Below are 6264 nucleotides of genomic sequence, written 5' to 3'. Positions count from 1 at the left end.
GTCATTCAAAAATATCAGCGGGATTCACTCAGTGAACTCCGATAAGAAAAATGATATTTATTTCGGTAATTGACATAACATTTGTATAAAATTTCTTAAACAATACTGATGGGTCGTTTTTGTTACCCTTGCAGCAGAACTGAAAAATGCAGTGTTAAGTCTCAGGTTCTCCAACCTAATTTTAGAGGCTTCCTTGTGACACAAAGCTTTCATTCTGTCCACTATTTTCTCGCTGCTGTTTGGAGCTGTTCCGTGCAACATCTGCTTTGTGTACATGCTTTTGTAAACCTTTTGTATTGGCGATGTTCATTCCTTAAGTTACTTTTATAATCTTCTCACTTTTTCTTAAGACAGAATTATGAGGAAATGCCAAAGGGAAACTAGTAAAATGGTGATTTTAAGTATGGGAGAACTGTCCCTGATAACGTTATGTGCCTGTTCTGTGCCAAGGCGAAACACGAGATTTCTTCGGAAAGTAGAGAACGATCGGTATCGAAATGGGAAAATACAGTGAAAAACCTGGTGAAGCTTCACACAGATGCGTTGGGCACTGTGTCTAGTACGCCCGTCGATCGCATCATGTCGCTCTTATCAGTTCTGAGCTGACGGGGAGAACGTAAAGACGGCTAGAAATGAGTGTCTCCCGCGAAGTGCCTGGCGAAGCCATGCAATACACATAACGTAATTGTCATGCGGTTCGTTCTACACGACAATTCTCGGTCGCATTCTGCAGGGGCAATGAAGATGCTCCTGCAGCGTTTCCGATGGGAAGTGATTCATCACCCACAATACAGCCCGTAATAGGCTACCCCTGAGGTTCATCTCTGCTCAAATGAACCGCTGGCTATGAAGACAATATTTTGACACACAACAAGATGCAGTTCAGAGTGGAAAATTCTCGAAAAGCACTGGCGGCTGTCTTCTATAACGAGGGAATTAAAAAGTTGGTACAACGCTACTAGAGATGTCTAAGTCCGAGCGGCGACTATGTAGAGAAGTTTACATTTCGCGACCTATCGTTCCATAGTTTCCGAATAACCCTCGTACTACGAGTTACGCGGAAAACTACTTGGCGCTGGCGGTCTCTTTAACTTCTTTTCATTGCTCCTCGGCACTTGTGTCTGTGGCACCTAATAGTTAATTAGCACCCCACGAAAGTCAATATTGACTTTGAGATCCCATACCGTCTCAAATGTGTTGAGGGAGCATTTGGAAAACTGAGCGTAAGTACATTTGGTAACCATAACCATCTATGCAAGATGTCTAGTAGACAAATCCATTGATCCGAATCTTTTCAATGCTTGCGGGACTTGGGGTACCTTGCGTGAATCACAATAAAGCTATTGAAATAATTCCGTCAGATGCCATAGAAACTACTAAAACATTACTTTGCGTGACATCACACAAACATTCCCTATCTGCAGGAGCAAATTTCCAGTTGTTCTGTGGGCTAGGAGAGGCTACCATGTTGCACCTCAGACGGACATTTAAAGTGGTTCAAGATCGTTACTGACAAGTGTTAGACTAGCGCCCTTCACTGCTCAAATTGAGGAGGAACTTTGTCAAGGACTAACTCTGGTCAAGGACTGGAGACAATGTGGCGCACTTCAAAAGCACAAAACAAGAAAGCAGAGTAAACCTCTGAAGGGAGAGAACACGACTACTGCTGGTCCCTCATATTTACATGTGACCACTGAGATGGAAAGTTTGCATTAGGGATTTTGCTACTCACTACAAACCCCCAAGTTACTTAATTTCCAAACATTTACTATGTAAACATCGGAAAACATGATGCTTAAGGAGCGGTTATACTAAAATATTAAACAGCAGACTAAAACTGGCAAATAAAAACAAATAAACCTCGACCCAGAACCGAACCTTCGACCTCCTCTATGTTAACCCAAAACGGTTTACACTGCATCATCTGCACAGCACTGCTTCTATCTGCTGACAGAGGTAGTTACCGTAAATATGATTACGGTGTTACCACATTGCCATCCTTTAACGTCCACTTACTCCCGGAAAAATGCCTGGGACGAATTTTCGTGAGACATTTTTGTATTACTAGTACCTAATTCATGAGAAATCGCCTGCGAAGTCCGAGTGCACAAAATTTTGTTTACCGCAATATGTATACAGGGTGAGTCACCTAACATTACCGCTGGATATATTTCGTAAACCAAATCAAATACTAACGAATTGATTCCACAGACGGAACGTGAGGAGAGGGGCTAGTGTAACTGGTTAATGCAAACCATAAAAAAATGCACGGAAGTATGTTTTTTAACACAAACATACGTTTTTTAAATGGAACCCCGTTAGTTTTGTTAGTACATCTGAACATATAAACAAATACATAATCAGTGCCGTTTGTTGCATTTTAAAATGTTAATTACATCCGGAGATATTGTAACCTAAAGTTGACGCTTGAGTACCACTCCTCCGCTGTTCGATCGTGTGTATCGGGGAGCACGGAATTACGTAGGGATCCAAAGGGAACGGTGATGGACCTTAGGTACAGAAAAGACTGGAACAGCAGATTACGTCCACATGCTAACACCTTTTTATTGGTCTTTTTCACTGACGCACATGTACATTACCATGAGGGGTGAGGTACACGTATACACGTGGTTTCCGTTTTCAATTACGGAGCGGAATAGAGTGTGTCCCGACATGTCAGGCCAATAGATGTTCAATGTGGTGGCCATCATTTGCTGTACACAATTGCAATCTCTGGCGTAATGAATGTCGTACACGCCGCAGTACATCTGGTGTAATGTCGCCGCAGGCTGCCAGAAGACGTTGTTTCATATCCTCTGGGGTTGTAGGCACATCACGGTACACATTCTCCTTTAACGTACCCCACAGAAAGAAGTCCAGAGGTGTAAGATCAGGAGAACGGGCTGGTTAATTTATGCGACCTCCACGTCCTATGAAACGCCCGTCGAACATCCTGTCAAGGGTCAGCCTAGTGTTAATTGCGGAATGTGCAGGTGCACCATCATGCTGATACCACATACTTCTGTACCTAAGGTCCATCACCGTTCCCTTTGGATCCCTACGTAATTCGGTGCTCTCCGATACACACGATCGAACAGTGGAGGAGTGGTACTCAAGCGTCAACTTTAGGTTACAATATCTCCGGATGTAATTTACATTTTACAATGAAACAAACGGCACTGATTACGTATTTGTTTATATGTTCAGATGTTCAAACAAAACTAACGTGGTTCCATTCAAAAAAACGTAGGCTTGTATTAAAAAACATATTTCCGTGCATTTTTGTATGGTTTGTAATAAACAATTACACTAGCCCCTCTCCTCACGTTCGGTCTGTGGAATCGGTTTGTCAGTATTTGATGTGGTTTACGAAATATATCCTGCGGTAACGTTAGGTGACTCACCCTGTATATATAGCGGTACCTGTGATTCTGTTTCTCAGGCCTAGTGTATATAATCCGCCTCCGTAGCTGAATGGTTAGTACATGTGAGGAGCTCCTTGATTGAGAAGTATCGGCTACAAGGTCTGAAAAGCGGCAAAACGGCCGAGAGAGGTGGCGTGCTGGCCATATTTCCCTCCATACTGTAACCACACAACGACGCGTGGCAGTGGATGACACAGCGGCTGGTCGACAGCCTCTGTAATTTCAGTGCCTGGAGGAGGAGTTCACTCAATATCATAGCCCAGTTCTGTGCTGACGAACCTAAGTATTGATAACGAAGTGTAGAGGTCACGCGAACTACATTTGTCCACTTTCGCCATTATCGTGTCCTGAGCGAACAATGTACCTTTCGCAAGTTGTATTCCAGTCATTCAGAGAAAACAAGATAAGGATCAACACCGATCTGTGTACATTGTGGGCACATCCTCAGGTTACCGTATAATTTGAACCTACAACTGGAAGCGTCCGGTGACTCACCCGTCCTGCAATCAGGACCTTTAGGTGGCCACACATTATTCTTTCAGCTAAAGTGTTAAAATTGTTTCTGACTTGTTTGCAAAAGAATCTGTTCCATGGCTAATACACAGGGCATCCCATTTTCCTTGACCACCCTAAATAGCTGTTTGCCCAGATTCAAATTACTAAATGTTTCATGCAAATGTTCTTTAGACAGCAGGGGGACATCAATCAGCATGACTGCCTTCGTTGTAACTTAATCTTTTACAAAGATTTGAACAGCAGTTTGACTTTTTTAAATGGCATCCTGTACTTTTTATACGGTAATTCATCTCCTCTCCTAAAGGCCTATTCAAAAATTTATCACCGAGTACCATTCACTGAAAACAACGTTATTAATTACATAACACAACACTGACGTTGACGATCCCAGTGCTGGAACACATCCACGTGCTGATGTTGACAGAGGAGAAATGTAAACATTAGTAGAATGCACACCCGTCATTCCATCAAAAAATGGTTCAAATGGCTCTGAGCACTATGGGACTTAACTTCTGAGGTCATCAGTCCCCTAGAACTTAGAACTACTTAAACCTAACTAACCTAAGGACATCTCACACATCCATGCCCGAGGCAGGATTCGAACCTGCGACCGTAGCGGTCGTGCGATTCCAGATTGTAGTGCCTAGAACCGCTCGGCCACCCTGGCCGGCTCATTCCGTCAACCAGCGTCAGTTGAAGAGTTGTGTGAGTAGATTGTACACCAACTAAGAGAAGGTAGAAATGTTACTCATCTATGGGGAATGTAAGTTAGCAGAATAGTAATTGCAATACTGTTTTCTTATGTACGGGTACATTTATTACAGTAGATTAGTCCTTTAAAATACTGTTGTGTAGAGCAGGCATACAGTAAAGGCTGTCCTCCTACAAACTGCATCGACATGACGTTCTTTTTGTAGTAGTAGTAGTAGTAGTAGTATTAGTAGTAGTAGTAGTAGTAGTTGTTGTTGTTGTTGTTGTTGAAGGTAGGCGAAATGCTACGCAGGCAGCGGAACTGCACAGAGAGCGATATTCTGACAAGAATCCGCCTTCCCGACGGATGTTTTCTCGTCTTGTTGCGACGCTTCACGTAACGGGAAATTTCAACCCACGACAAAGCAATCGTCGTAGCACTCGCACAGACGAAGCTGCTGAAGTTATTGTTCTCGCTTCAGTTGCTATGAATCCACATGTGAGCACACGACAGCTTGAACACGAGATTGCATGGGAATGATTTCCAGAATCGTGTATAGTTCTGTCAGTGAGCACAGCAGCAAATCCGCTCCACCCTGTACTTCTTCTCCAATGTTCTGTTAACTGATGAATGTTCTTTCTCAAACAAAGGACAGGTAAATACAAGGAATATGCATTATTGGTCCGGTGACAACGCACGATGGCTTAGACAGATGGAACATCAGCGTCAATAGAGAGTTAACTTTTGGTGTGGGATGCTTGGTGCTACAATTATTGGCCCTTATTTCATCAATGTTAGTCTAAACGGCACAGTGTATGCTAACTTCCTCAGACGAATTCTTCCTCCTCTTCTCGTTGAAGTGCCGCTAAGAACTAGAACGCTTCTATGGTATCAACACGATGGATGTCCAGCACATAATGCCTTGCGTGCACGTCTGGTTCTGAACCCAAGGTATCCTGCCAGATGGATTGGTCGACGAGGAACAGTTACGTGCCCTGCTACGTCTCCTGATTTACATCCTCTGGAGTTTTTTCTATGGGGATGCATTAAAGAAGTTTTCTATCGCGATGTTCCAAGAACTCCAGAAGATGTGCAGGAACGTATCATGCTTGCTTGTAATTCTTTTCAGGAGACAAACTGGAAACAGTAAATAATTCTTTTGTTGAACGAGTGCACCATTGTGTCGGAATCCAGCGTCACCACTTTGAGCCCTTTTGACTCTCCTGTACCAGGAGTAGAACATTCAAAGTCAATTTTGAGTTATGTTTTTACTTGGTTTTCATTTGTTTTCTGACAGCTCCAGCAAGTGAACGAGTTTGTGATCCTGGGCTCAAAGTCAGTGCTGTGTTGTGTAATTAATAACTTTGTGGTTCAGTGAATGGTACACTGTGATACTTTTTGAATAGGTCTTTAGGAGAGGAAATGAATTACCGAATAACGAAAACAGGATGCCATTTAAAAAAGGCATACTGCTGTTCATATATTTGCAGATAACAAATCTGTAACGAAGGCAATCATGCTGATTGATGTCCCCCTGACGGCTAAATAACATTTGCTTGAAACGTCTTGTAATTTGCATCTGGTCAAACAGTTATATGGTGTGGTCAAGATAAATGGAACACCCTGTATATA

This window comes from Schistocerca nitens, chromosome 8 (genome assembly GCF_023898315.1).
Source record: "Schistocerca nitens isolate TAMUIC-IGC-003100 chromosome 8, iqSchNite1.1, whole genome shotgun sequence".
Taxonomy (NCBI): Eukaryota; Metazoa; Arthropoda; class Insecta; order Orthoptera; family Acrididae; genus Schistocerca; species Schistocerca nitens.
The sequence above is the reverse complement of the archived record's forward strand: the minus strand, read 5'-3'. Positions refer to the sequence as shown.